The 14,583-nt window shown below is 44.9% G+C and overlaps 1 pseudogene; it reads right to left on the bottom strand.

The window, feature by feature from the left end:
• Positions 1-307: 307 nt before the first annotated feature.
• LOC136004438 (lon protease homolog 2, peroxisomal-like) overlaps positions 308-14,583 on the bottom strand; it is a 62,577-nt pseudogene continuing 48,301 nt past the window's right edge.

The raw sequence follows: 14,583 nt of genomic DNA, 5'->3' as shown, positions 1-14,583 counted from the left end.
GAATTCATTACTATTAATTATTAGAATTCATTATTACTATTACATATCGCTATTTTATGCATTACTATTACATGTTATATACATATTACTATTACTAGAATTCATTACTATGGTGCTGTTATGTTTGAGGTAAATCAGCTTTCTGTCTACAGAAATTAAAGCAAAACAAATGTTTACTTTTGATCTATAGGCTGTTTCTATAATAGCTTTTGTCAGTGACAAAGTATACATTTCATGAGCACACTTGAGTTTGTTTCAGAATTAGTGAGCAGGAAGAGCATTTACATCCACATTTAAACAATCAAATTTAGCTCATAGTTCTACTTGATACATTGATAGCTCTTGATCCCTGTGAAACTTGAAACAGACATAATCTTGGCCTCGCTCTTAAAAGTTTGCTATTCAAGTACTCAGCTCTGGGGTTAACTGCAAAACTTCCATCAAAAGCGGTGTCAAGAACTTCATCCAGGCAGCTTGCCATAACAAAAGTCAAATCTTGCTGTACATTCACTGCAGTTTCTTCAAGATAATTTCTCTGAGGAATGGGTAGAGTACAGGGATGTTGTCCGGGAAGCTAGGGACCAGGTTAGGAAGACTAAGGCCCAGTTAGAATTAAACCTAGCCAGGGATGTTAAGGATAACAGGAAGGGATTCTACAGGTACGTAGCAAACAAAAAACAGACTAGGGACAAAATAGGCCCCCTGAAGAAGCTTTTGGGAGAACTGGCTACACAGGATTTGGAGAAGGCTGAGGTTCTGAATGACTTCTTCGCCTCGCTCTTCACTGGCAAGGGCTCTGACTGCACCACCCAATTCTTAGAAGGTAGATGCAGGGACTGTGAGAATGAAGACCTTGGGCCCACTGTAGGAGAGGATCTGGTTCGAGACCAACTTAAAAATATGAACGCACACAAGTCCGTGGGACCTGATGGAATCCATCCGCGGGTCCTGAAGGAGCTGGCAAATGAAGTTGCTAAGCCACTGGCCATTGTATTTGAAAAATCATGGCAGTCAGGTGAAGTTCCCGACGACTGGAAAAAGGGAAATATAACCCCCATCTTCAAGAAGGGGAAAATGGAAGACCCGGGGAATTACAGACCAGTCAGTCTCACCTCTGTGCCTGGTAAAATCTTGGAGCACATTCTCCTGGATAGCATGCTAAGGCACATGAAAAACAACAAGGTGGTTGGTGACAGCCAGCATGGCTTCACTAAGGGGAAATCCTGCCTGACCAATTTGGTGGCCTCCTATGATGGGGCTACAGAATTGATGGATAAGGGTAAAGCAGTTGATGTCATCTACCTGGACTTGTGCAAAGCGTTTGACACTGTCCCACACGACATCCTTCTCTCTAAATTGGAGAGATATCATTTTGATGGATGGACCACTTGGTGGATAGAGAACTGGCTGGATGGCCGCACACAAAGAGTTGTGGTCAATGGCTTGATGTCCGGCTGGAGACCTGTAACGAGTGGTGTCCCTCAGGGATCGGTGTTGGGACCGGTCTTGTTTAACATCTTCAACGCTGACATGGACAGTGGGATTGAGTGCGCCCTCAGCAAGTTTGCCGATGACACCAAGCTGTGTGGTCCGGTTGATATGCTGGAGGGAAGGGATGCCATCCAGAGGGACCTTGACACGCTTGTGAGGTGGGCTGATGCCAACCTTATGAAGTTCAACAATGACAAGTACAAGGTCCTACACCTGGATCGGAGCAATCCCAGGCACAGCTACAGACTGGGCAAAGAAGAGATTCAGAGCGGCCCTGCAGAGAAGGACTTGGGGGTGCTGGTCGATGAGAAAATGAACATGGGCCAGCAGTGTGCGCTCGCAGCCCAGAAAGCCAACCGTATCCTGGGCTGCATCAAAAGGAGTGTGACCAGCAGGTCAAAAGAGGTGATCCTGCCCCTCTACTCTGCTCTTGTGAGACCTCACCTGGAGTATTGTGTGCAGTTCTTGTGTCCTCAACATAAAAATGACATGGAACTTTTGGAACAAGTCCAGAGGAGGGCCACGAGGATGATCAGGGGACTGGAGCACCTCCCGTATGAAGACAGGTTGAGGAAGTTGAGGCTGTTCAGCCTGGAGAAGAGAAGGCTGCGTGGAGACCTCATAGCAGCCTTCCAGTATCTGAAGGGGGCCTATAGGGATGCTGGGGAGGGACTCTTTGTCAGGGACTGTAGTGACAGGACAAGGGGTAACAGGTTAAAACTTAAACAGGGGAAGTTTAGATTGGATATAAGGAGGAAATTCTTTCCTGTTAGGGTGGTGAGACACTGGAATCGGTTGCCCAGGGGGGTTGTGAGTGCTCCATCCCTGGTGGTGTTCAAGGCCAGGTTGAATGAAGCCTTGTGTTGGATGGTTTAGTGAGAGGTGTCCCTGTCCATAGCAGGGGGGTTGGAACTAGATGATCTTGAGGTCCTTTCCAACCCTAACTATTCTATGATTCTATGAAATTAATTACTGCTACAGTAAAGGCAATTTATCTGCTAAGCTAAATAAACTGCACTAGAGCAGTGTCAAATGCAGTGCTTATTTTTCACTAGAGCCTTGACCAACAGACAGTCTTCTCAGTCTGACCTGCCTCCGGAATGCTGTTTCAGAGATCCTTCTAGTCTGATACCTATCCATGTTATTTCTGTTTTTTTCCTAACTCCACACTTCCTTTGTCCATCATTTGGTATGAGAGGTAACGCTCTCCCATATCTGCTTAATCACTTATGCCAGGCTCCATTTAATACTGAAAACTAAAACTATATTGGTTTGAAAACTTGCCTTTGCCCTCATGCTTTGAAAAAGCTTCACAGGAACCATTCAGCTGAACTCTATGCAAGTAACAAAATTTAAGACGACTTAAAAAATATGGAGATGGTTCCAAGAATAACCTACGTGCAGTTACTGTAAGAGCTTTAAGAAACAACTTTTCAGAGAAAATGGAGATAGTTCTGTAGTAACAGTTTGAGGGAGCACATTTAGAAATCACAATAGGTATTCTGGAACCATCTTGAATTTTAAGATGTCCAGGTTTCCTTTCTAACTAGATATTTTACTGTGCTTTCCCCAAAAGCAGCATTAAGGGGAGCTTTAGCGTTCAACATAAGGCCATCAGGAGTGGTGTGGCACTGCAGTGTGCTGGCTTCCCTCAGCCTCTAACAGTGCACCAGAAGAGACTGGATCACTGCAAATGGCTATAACCAGATTTTATACCCATAATAGGGAGAATTAATACAACTTGGCTCTTTTCTGATATGATGCTTACGGGAAGAACAAGGCCTCTTAGTGTAATTTCTCCTGTCATGGCTACATCTGAACACACCAGCCACCCACTGAAGAGTGAAGCAAGACAAGTTACTATGGTAATGCCAGCACAGGGTCCATCTTTTGTGACAGCTCCAGCTGGGAAGTACAGATGGATGTTGGTGTTGTCAAGGAGATCAAAACTTCTAGAAGCTTAAGGAAAAAAAAGAATGGTTTGAATGTGAAAAAATTTTCTTCCTGGTCTTTATTCTAAAAGAATATCAGTCCACCAGAGAACTAAGAGGCCCTAGAAAAACAAACAAAAAGACAACCCAGTGGGCTTTCTACATCAGATTCCCAGACAAAACCGGAACAAGTAAATCAATATGTTCGGCCTTTGCACATGTTGTGAAATTCTGAGTAGGAGGTAATGTAGAAACCAAGCAAGGGGGTTTTATGTTCCCAACACTAAATATCAATTTTCAGAGAACATCCCACAAAACCAGCACTCTGCAGAAACCCAGCATTAACCGCTATTATAAAATTAATCTCCCATTTACATCTTTTCACCTTACTTAACCTGTAGGACATAACAGTGTAAACTAGAGAAATAAATGTATATGCAGTTAATGCCAGCAGCATTTCATGCATTAATTCCATTTAGTTTTTTAACCTATCTGAAGCTTTATATAGTGACAAGTACTGGACAATTGACTATTCATCATATGATCCAACTAGAAAGCCCAGTTCCAGAACTCTTGGGAGGTTCAAAAGAGTTGGGTGTCTTGGCTGAAGTCCTACTGCACTCAACAGCTGCCACACAAACCGAACTAATTCTCAAGATATGAAAGCTTAGACTATGAAAATTGTCTTTTAACAGAAACTGTGTCTTAAAATTTAGAGGAAAACTACAGACTCATCTATCTAGCTGATGTATGCACACCATCTCCACGATTCACTGTCATTTTTTTTCCCAACCTACCATATCTCAGTGTTGCTGCACAGCCAGCTGATTACAAGATGCATTGACTCCTTCATCACATCTCCAAGCTGACCAGTCAAAATGAGCTGACCTTCTCCATCCATGCAACTGGCTTTTACAAACACGATCTCCCCCTAAGAGAGTCCAACCCAAGCCTATGGCTACTCCTGGCTGATTTAAGCATTCAGACACCTGAAGGAAAACAACACGGGAAACAGTTTAGGGAACAGTCGTAACAAAACTATCACAAAATCAATTTGATAGTTGCCTTCAAAACAACTGTACTCATTAAAACACAAAAGGTAAGCCCAAGTGTTCTGATTTTTTTAATTATTTTTTTTAATGAAGTAGTGTTTCTGCCTAATGTGTAAACATCCATTACAGAATCAGAGCTGTATGTGGCTGCTTAGCCTAAGGCAATGGCAAACATCTGGGTATATCAGTCTTGAAACCTTCCCCACCACCAAAAGCTCAATGAGAATCTTTCTCTTCAAAGGACTTCAAGTATTCTGCCAATGTTTATATGGCCTGGTCTATCTGCTAGAGGTCTGCTTGCCCTCTGTTACTTAAACGTTTTGTTCCCAAATGCTACCTAAAAGCCACCTTCAAGGTGGCTGTATTACCCAAACTGCCATCAGACAACACACTGATTTTGCTCATTGCAAAAATAATTTTCAATAATGGAAATGTGACTCTGCTAGCAGACTAGATACAGAAGAGGATGGGAAATTTGACTGACTCCCATTAGTAATTACAAGTAGTTGAGCAAGCTCTACCCAGAACAGACTAATCTACTCATATATGTCTGCCCAGGCCCAGTTACTGATGAGAGGGCTTTGAGTCCCAGTCTCCTGTTTTAAGGGAAGACAGGCAGGATGTTTTCCATACAAGTTCCAGGTTTTGATTTTTTTTTCCTCCTCTGTCTGAGAGATTAAGAATATACAGAAAGTCCTTTTGTTTTCCTGAGCTTCAAGATGAAGAAGCCCTGCTGAAAGATCATACAGCTATTCAGCATGCTGTGAGCTACGAAGTTATGTATTTATTAAAAGGCAAAAAAGAAACTGGATTGTTTGGGGGTTTTTTACTGTGTCAGGCAGTGACTAGAGCAAAAGACAAATACTCCTTTGTAAAATAAAGCCATAGGCCTATTTTAAAATAATTTTGTCTCTTACTGAAATGCAGAATTAAAAGTTAATTTGATTCATTCCTGAAAGGGAATGTAAACTTCAGTAAATTGCTTAGAGAATTTAAATATTTAATTTCTTGCATAAAAAATAAATCAAAGGAGCCTCACAACAGAACCACAGTAAAAGAATTCCAATTCTTAACTCCACATATTTTTTGTCCCTTCTAAGCACATTTAACTTTACATTTTATACTATTTGCAAATCCAGAGCAATAGACTTCTTTCTCTAGAATCAACTCATTCTGCACTGCACAACTCACTGTAATGCTTTCATTTTGCTTCCTTCCCAGAGTTAGAGAAGTCAGCTCACTAGATTTTGTACTGAAGAGACAAAACTCTATATACACAAATGTGACTTGCTGTCCTGGGTTCAGCTGTAGCAGTCATTTTTCTCTTTCTTAGTACCTGGTGCAGTACTGTGTTTTCGACTTTAGTCTGAGAACACTGCTGATGACACACAGATGTTTTTAGTTGTTGCTAAGTAATGTTTACTCCAATCAAGGACTTTTCAGTCTCATGCTCTGCCAGTGAGAAGGGGCATGGGAAGCCAGGAGAAAGCAGATAGGACACCTGATCCAAACTAGCCAAAGGGTATTTCATACCACAGTACATCATGCTGATTTGGAGAAATCTCCAGGAACTCGCCAACAAAGTTTTAAGTTGACAAGCAGGTATTCTTTATTGCGGTGCCGGGAGACACAGGGGATAGCTCCTCCAAGCATGTCTCTACCAGGCATCAACCAGGCTGTGATTATATCCAGGTGGCTGAGCTGCGGAATGCTATTAGCGGGCTTCAAGATGTCAGGGTAGCTGAGAGGAAGCAGGGCTGCTTGCTCCAGCCCCATACTGTGCGGGGGCCTCAAGCTTCCCCTCCAGCTCATGAAGGAAAGAAGGAGGCCACTAACCTGGGAAACTGGGAATTGGTGACAAAGAAAAATAACAAAAGAAGGAGGAAAAGGACAATTAAAAGCAAGGAGCTTCCTCCTAAATCTGTTGTCCCCACACAGAACTGCTTTGCTGTCCTGCAGGAGACTAACGAGGAAACGTACTTGCACCACAAACAGCTGGATTATGCACGGGTAAAGATCTCTACTGGCGCTACAAAAAAAAAAGCGGCGGGTCGTAATAATAGGTGACTCTACTTTGAAAGGGACGGAAGCACTCGTCTGTCGGCCTGACCCTGTCTCGAGGGAGGTGTGCTGCCTACCAGGGGCACGGATCAGTGTCGTGAAAGGAAGACTTGGACGACTCAATATGAGTTAACAGCAAGCTTCGTTTATTGCAAGTCTTAACACCTATTTATATGGTTTCTAACTAGGTCACACATATTTGTTAGATACAATGTAGCTTTCCAAGGACACTGTTTATGGTTTCTAATCAGGTTATACATATTCTGCTAGATACAATGTAACTTTCCGAGGATGCTGTGTCCTTGGTGATGATTCACTGTTCCGTCCTCCTCCTGGTCTTAAACCTGCTGATTGTGGTGTTTACCACATTCCTGCTCCACCAGCTGCAGCATATCTATGTGACCCTTTTTGACAAGCCAATCCCCCACAATTCCCTCGTTTTTATTTAAGAAGGAATAAGGATTGAGTCAGGAGTCGTTGTAAACAAGCAGAATAACATTGTAAAGCACAACAAAGTAATAAACCTCCTATAATTATGAGACCTATAACGGCGAAGCAGCTTGTAAAGCAAACGTATATGTAGCTCTATGAAGCGAACCTCAATTTTCAAATAACTCGAGTAATTCAAAATCTGTACTTCTAAAATTAGTTAAATATTTCCGAAGTGCTATAAGCGGGTTACATAAAAGTTATTTTGACAGACTATATAAAAAGTCTTTGTTTCAGCCAACTCTGGCGAAGATATCTTATAGACTGACAACCACCACAATACAATTCTACCATAGGGTCACAATGATGACAAAAACTACAAGGCAGTGTCTACTGTGGTTGCCAAGTCCATTCTGAGGCTGTCGGCGGTGGCTGGTTGGAAGGCAGTGGAGTTTGACTTGCTGCGTACACACGTTGAGGCGCAGAGGCTGTAGGACCCATGTTTGGGATCATCGCGCGACGGGTCTCGGCGCTCCGCTGCCTGTTTTCCAACAGGTACTGTTTACGTCGACAGGTAGCAGCACAATGGTTATCCATTTGACAATTAGGGCACCAAACCGAGTGGTGTCAATCTTTTCTCATGTGCCCATTTTGACCACATCTAAAACATCGAGGACCCTTGACCATACCAGTGGCTTGCAAAGGTGCCAAGGCCGCTAATACTTGCGAATGACTTTTGAATTGCCTCTCCCACTGCTTTTACTGCCTCAATCAACATTGCCTGATGCTCCATAGGTACCCATGCCATTCGTTCTAACATCTCTTCTACAGTGGCATTTGCAGGTAACTGAACAAGTATCTGCCTTACAGCATCATTACAGTTATGTATTGCACACTGACGCAGTAAAATACCATGCATGTATTCTGGAGTACCTGACTTCCTTATAGCATCAGCTACCCTATCCACAAAGGTACTAAAGGACTCGTCCTTTTTCTGTGTCACTTTCATGTAGGCAGGAGCTGCACTAGTATCTTTAATCTGAGATAGAGCTTGTAAGGCTAGTCTCATAGATTCTTCTAACAATTCTGGACCTAGCTGGACTTGAGCCTCCTTAGTGGAGAACTGCCCAATTCCTATCAGGTGTTGTAATTGCACCCCAATCAGGGGATCTCCCTGGCCTTGCTGAACTGCAACAGGCTTCCTGCCAATACATGTTCCATAACAACAACTGCGAAGGGGTGAGGATTAATTTCACAATACTTTTAATATCCTCAATTAGCAGCAAATCTGTTCCCTAAATATATGACAACATTTGCCTAGTGGGTTCAGACTGAATGCCTGTAGAAGAAACCCTTCGCCTTAACTGAGATAGCAATTTCTAATTTAGTGGAGACATTTCAGCATTTACTGCCTGACCTTGAGCGTTAATCTGGTACTTAACAGGAAAGGTGAGAATCTTTTCCTGCAACCCTGCAAACAATCAAAATCATTGTTTGACAGAGCCTCTCTCTGAATAGATTTCCAATCTATCACCTGGATTCGCATTTGTCTACCTGTGCTCTGCAACTTTACCCCTTCTTTTTTTTTTTTTTTTTTCTAAAGTTGTTCACCCTGCTTTGCACGGCTACAAACAGCAGCCTGCTTGGCAGCAGCTACAGCTGCCTACCTGCTTCAGCAGCAACCATAAATACCTGTCAGCAACCGCACTTTTGCATTAACCCTTTTTTGCCTGAAATGTTAAACCACTACCTGTTAAAAACTTTTACATGAACACGATAACAAAAAAATACATAGAACACCATCTGCCCTCATCACACACACACACATACGTATGCATATGGGATCCCACAAGCACACTTCACACATCTTTTGGAACAATATTTGGAACACAAAATCTAGACAATCATTACTCCCACTACAAAGTCCCACGTACAGAACGTGGCACAAGGACTCTGTGAAGACTATCAGGAAACCAGCTCCAGCAAGCATCATCGCAGTGTGAGGTGGCAGGCTCAGCCCTAGCGAGCATCCCTGCAGAGGCTCTGCCTCCCCCACATCGCATGAGGCTTGGGCTTTTATACTGACCAAAAAGCACACTCATTCTGACACAGCTGGCCAGCCTACGTCAGAAGAAGTGGCCAGCAATATCTATAAAGGTTTCCAAGCGTCAATAGAATCATAGATATTTTTGCCAACTTCTAGTACATGAGTATCACAGAGAGACTGTATCAAATGAGTTGTATATGGGACCCCAAGTCCACTGTCCGTCACAGTCTGTCCGATACCCCTGATAAGAGCATACGAGAGACCTTCCCACCGCGGGTCTTGATCCAGCACATATATCACAGGGAAAGCACGCAATACATCTGCATCCCTCACCCATCTCGCTTCTCCCTTTACAGCTGCCCATTTATCATGAGGATCTGGGGGATATAAAGTAGGCTTCTTTTCCGGCTCCATGTCAAAAGGACCATCCAGGTCAGCATTAGAATTAATGGGCGTCAGAACCTCAGGAGCAGCAACAGCAGCCTGATGAGCATGCACAAGCTCCTTCTTGGGGTCAATAGGGTCCGGGTCAAAAAGAGTGTTTTCATCTCTGTCCTCAGTCTTTGCAGAAGCGGCGGCAACTGGCAGAGGCTCAGGGGTGGCCAGGGATGGGGGGGGACACTGGGTTCCACGATCTCACTTTTTGACTTTAACGTCTCTAAAATAGTTCTCCAAATGACTAACAAATGTTTCACAGTGTCACTGCCTTTTGTGGCTGCATCCCTCAACTTAATTCGTGCACCATTCCACAAAGAGACATCAGATACGGTAGACTCATCAGTCTCTGGATAATGCGTCTTCAACCATTTCAACATTAAATTTAAGTCTGTCTCTTTAAAGGTTGCTCCCTTCACCTTAAGGACTGAAAACATCCATAAAACAGAGACTTCTTCCTTAGCGATTTTCTCCCAAGTCCCAAGCTCAAAGGCTTCTCCAACCCCCTGGATTAAGTCCTTCTCCTTAATACTGCGCTTTTCTAAAAAGCAATTTAATAAATTTAGGGCAGCTTGCCTCTCCATACCCCCTTTTAAGGTGCTCGCGCACCGTTGCCCTACGAGGCTTTGGCTGCTCCTCCTCCTTGGTGCAACGCTGTCAATACAGCCACTGCAAGTCCGGTGGCGCCCAGATCCCGTCTATACGGTCGTCCTTTCGCGCGATGCGCCGCTTTGACCCTCCAGGGCAAAATCGGAGCCAAGTGCCAGTTTTCACGGCCGTGGTGTTGTTACCATCCAAGCGAAGACAAGTATCACGTCGGGGTCACCATTTGTCGTGAAAGGAAGACTTGGACGACTCAATATGAGTTAACAGCAAGCTTCGTTTATTGCAAGTCTTAACACCTATTTATATGGTTTCTAACTAGGTCACACATATTTGTTAGATACAATGTAGCATTCCAAGGACACTGTTTACGGATTCTAATCAGGTTATACATATTCTGCTAGATACAATGTAACTTTCCGAGGATGCTGTGTCCTTGGTGATTATTCGCTGTTCCGTCCTCCTCCTGGTCTTAAACCTGCTGATTGTGGTGTTTACCACATTCCTGCTCCACCAGCTGCAGCATATCTATGTGACCCTTTTTGACAAGCCAATCCCCCACAGATCAGGGATGTTACAGAGAGGCTACCTGCTCTAGTAAGTTCCACGGACTATTACACGCTCCAGGTGATCCATGTGGGTGCTAGGGATATAGGTAGTAGTAGACTGGGGACCATAAAGAAAGACTGCAGAGCCCTGGGAGAGGTGGTTAGGGGCTCCGGTGCTCAGATAGTCTTTTCGTCAATTCTCCAGGACACAGGGGAGGACCAAGAAAAAGCTAGGAGGATTGGCCAGGTCAATTAATGGTTAAAAGGGTGGTGTCATAGTCAGGGGTTTGGGTGTCTTGAACATAAGACTGAAGTTAGTAGGCCAGATCTACTGGAGGCTGGTGGAGCTGCTCTGGTAAAGAAGGGGAAGAACAGTTTTGGTAGGAGGCTAGCCAGACTAGTCAAGGAGGCTTTAAACTAGATGTGTTGGGGGAGGGGGGCATCATTCCATCCCAACGCACCCAGTCAGTTGCCAGCACCTATAATAAAGTCCCGGAACAATGTAGATATATTCCAGCTGCTCCAGCCAAAAAGCCAGCTTCAATTGGAGCTCATCTCAGATGCCTCTATACAAACGCCCGTAGCATGGGGAACAAACAAGAGGAATTAGAGATGTGTACACATCTACAGGGGTATGATATAATAGGCATCACAGAAACATGGTGGGATGGCTCCTATGACTGGAGTGTTGGAATGGAAGGTTACAGGCTCTTTAGAAAGGACAGGCCTGGCAGGCAGGGAGAGGGAGTTGCCCTTTATGTTAGGGATAGGCTGGAGAGTATGGAACTCTGTCTGGGGGCAGGTGAGCAGTTTACAGAGAGTTTGTGGGTCAGGGTTAAAGGGAAAACAACCGTGGGAGACATTACTGTGGGAATCTGTTACAGGCCTCCTGATCAAGGAGAACCTGTGGATGAAGCACTCTACAGACAGATAGGAAAAGCCTCACGCTCGCAGGCCCTTGTTCTCATGGGGGATTTCAACCACCCTGACATCTGTTGGAACGATGGCACTGCACGGCACAAGCAATCCAGGAGGTTCCTCGATTGTGTGGAAGACAACTTCCTTCTGCAAGTAATAGAGGAGCCGACAAGGAGAGGTGCCATGCTTGACCTTGTGCTCACCAACAGGGAAGGGCTTGTTGAGAATGTGGTACTACAGGGAAGCTTTGGATGCAGCGATCACGAGACGGTCGAATTTGAGATCCCCAGGAGAGTGAGAAGAGCGTGTAGCAAGCTCACTGCCCTGGACTTCAAAAGAGCAGACTTTGGCCTCTTCAGGAGCCTGCTTAGTAAGGTTCCATGGGATATAGCCTTGGAGGGCAGGGGGGCCCAAGACTGTTGGTTGATATTCAAGGATCACCTGCTACAAGCTCAGGAGTGCTGCATCGCAACTAGAAGGAAGTGCAGCAGGAGGGCCAGGAGACCTCCTTGGATGGATAAGGAACTGCTGAGGAAAATTCAAAGGAAAAAAGAGGCTTATAAAAAATGGAAGCAAGGACAGGCAGCCTGGGTAGAGTACAGGGATGTTGTCCGGGAAGCTAGGGACCAGGTTAGGAAGGCTAAGGCCCAGTTAGAATTAAACCTAGCCAGGGATGTTAAGGATAACAGGAAGGGATTCTATAGGTACGTAGCAAACAAAAAACAGACTAGGAACAAAATAGGCCCCCTGAAGAAGCTTTTGGGAGAACTGGCTACACAGGATTTGGAGAAGGCTGAGGTTCTGAATTACTTCTTCGCCTCGGTCTTCACTGGCAAGGGCTCTGACTGCACCACCCAGTTCTTAGAAGGTAGATGCAGGGACTGTGAGAATGAAGACCGTGGGCCCACTGTAGGAGAGGATCTGGTTCGAGACCAACTTAAAAATCTGAACGTGCACAAGTCCGTGGGACCTGATGGAATCCATCCGCGGGTCCTGAAGGAGCTGGCGAATGAAGTGGCTAAGCCACTGGCCATCATATTTGAAAAATCATGGCAGTCAGGTGAAGTTCCCGACGACTGGAAAAAGGGAAATATAACCTCCATCTTCAAGAAGGGAAAAATGGAAGACCCGGGGAATTACAGACCAGTCAGTCTCACCTCTGTGTCTGGTAAAATCTTGGAGCACATTCTCCTGGACAGCATGCTAAGGCACATGAAAAACAACAAGGTGGTTGGTAACAGCCAGCATGGCTTCACTAAGGGGAAATCCTGCCTGACCAATTTGGTGGCCTTCTATGATGGGGCTACAGAATTGATGGATAAGGGTAAAGCAGTTGATGTCATCTACCTGGACTTGTGCAAAGCGCTTGACACTGTCCCACACGACATCCTTCTCTCTAAATTGGAGAGATATCATTTTGATGGATGGACCACTTGGTGGATAGAGAACTGGCTGGATGGCCGCACACAAAGAGTTGTGGTCAATGGCTTGATGTCCGGCTGGAGACCTGTAACGAGTGGTGTCCCTCAGGGATCGGTGTTGGGACCGGTCTTGTTTAACATCTTCGACACTGACATGGACAGTGGGATTGAGTGCGCCCTCAGCAAGTCTGCCGATGACACCAAGCTGTGTGGTCCGGTTGATATGCTGGAGGGAAGGGATGCCATCCAGAGGGACCTTGACATGCTTGTGAGGTGGGCTGATGCCAACCTTATGAAGTTCAACCATGACAAGTGCAAGGTCCTACACCTGGGTTGGAGCAATCCCAGGCACAGCTAGAGACTGGGCAAAGAAGAGATTCAGAGCGGCCCTGCAGAGAAGGACTTGGGGGTGCTGGTCGATGAGAAAATGAACATGGGCCAGCAGTGTGCGCTCGCAGCCCAGAAAGCCAACCGTATCCTGGGCTGCATCAAAAGGAGTGTGACCAGCAGGTCGAAGGAAGTGATCCTGTCCCTCTACTCTGCTCTTGTGAGGCCTCACCTGGAGTATTGTGTGCAGTTCTGGTGTCCTCAACATAAAAAGGACATGGAACTGCTGGAACAAGTCCAGAGGAGTGCCACGAGGATGATCAGGGGACTGGAGCACCTCCCGTATGAAGACAGGCTGAGGAAGTTGGGGCTGTTCAGCCTGGAGAAGGGAAGGCTGCGTGGGGACCTAATAGCAGCCTTCCAGTATCTGAAGGGGGCCTATAGGGATGCTGGGGAGGGACTCTTCGTCAGGGACTGTAGTGACAGGACAAGGGGTAATGGGTTAAAACTTAAACAGGGGAAGTTTAGATTGGATATAAGGAGGAAATTCTTTCCTGTTAGGGTGGTGAGACACTGGAATCGGTTGCCCAGGGGGGTTGTGAGTGCTCCATCCCTGGCGGTGTTCAAGGCCAGGTTGGATGAAGCCTTGTGTGGGATGGTTTAGTGTGAGGTGTCCCTGCCCATGGCAGGGGGGTTGGAACTAGATGATATTGAGGTCCTTTCCAACCCTAACTATTCTATGATTCTATGATTCTATGATTCTATATTGTTCTTAAACATACGTATTCATTAGGTTACATACATTACATCATACTTCTTAGAGAATGCCTCCTGTATGCATACAAAAATGTGGTAGTGGGCTTTCGGACCCCCGGTGGTTATTTCTTCACCACTTTGTTTTAGGATCATTGTCATATCAGTAACCACCAGGTGGTTCTGGCAAAGCTTATCTTAGTAATTTCGTTTCCTCTATAGTTGCTAACAAAGCCTAATGTTATTGAGGTTACTTATTTACAACCCTATTCTTCAATCAACCCCTTTCTTCAATCAACCCCACTCTTCAATCCCCCCTTTTCTTGTCCTGTTGCAAATTCTTTTGCAACTGAGTTATTTCATTTTTATTTAAAGTTTCCTGAAGCATTTCTCTGTTTCTACTTGATGCTTAATTTTGTTTCTCTTCCATTCACCATAGTTCATCATGGTTTGTTTGCAACACCAAAAGGAGCATTGGAACATTATGCATGTAATTACAACCATTCCTATTATTACAAATACAGTAAAAAAACCAACTGTCTCAACCATGAGAGATTGGGTACCCAT

This window comes from Lathamus discolor, chromosome W (assembly GCF_037157495.1).
Source record: "Lathamus discolor isolate bLatDis1 chromosome W, bLatDis1.hap1, whole genome shotgun sequence".
Lineage (NCBI taxonomy): Eukaryota > Metazoa > Chordata > Aves > Psittaciformes > Psittacidae > Lathamus > Lathamus discolor.
The sequence above is the reverse complement of the archived record's forward strand: the minus strand, read 5'-3'. Positions and strand labels throughout refer to the sequence as shown.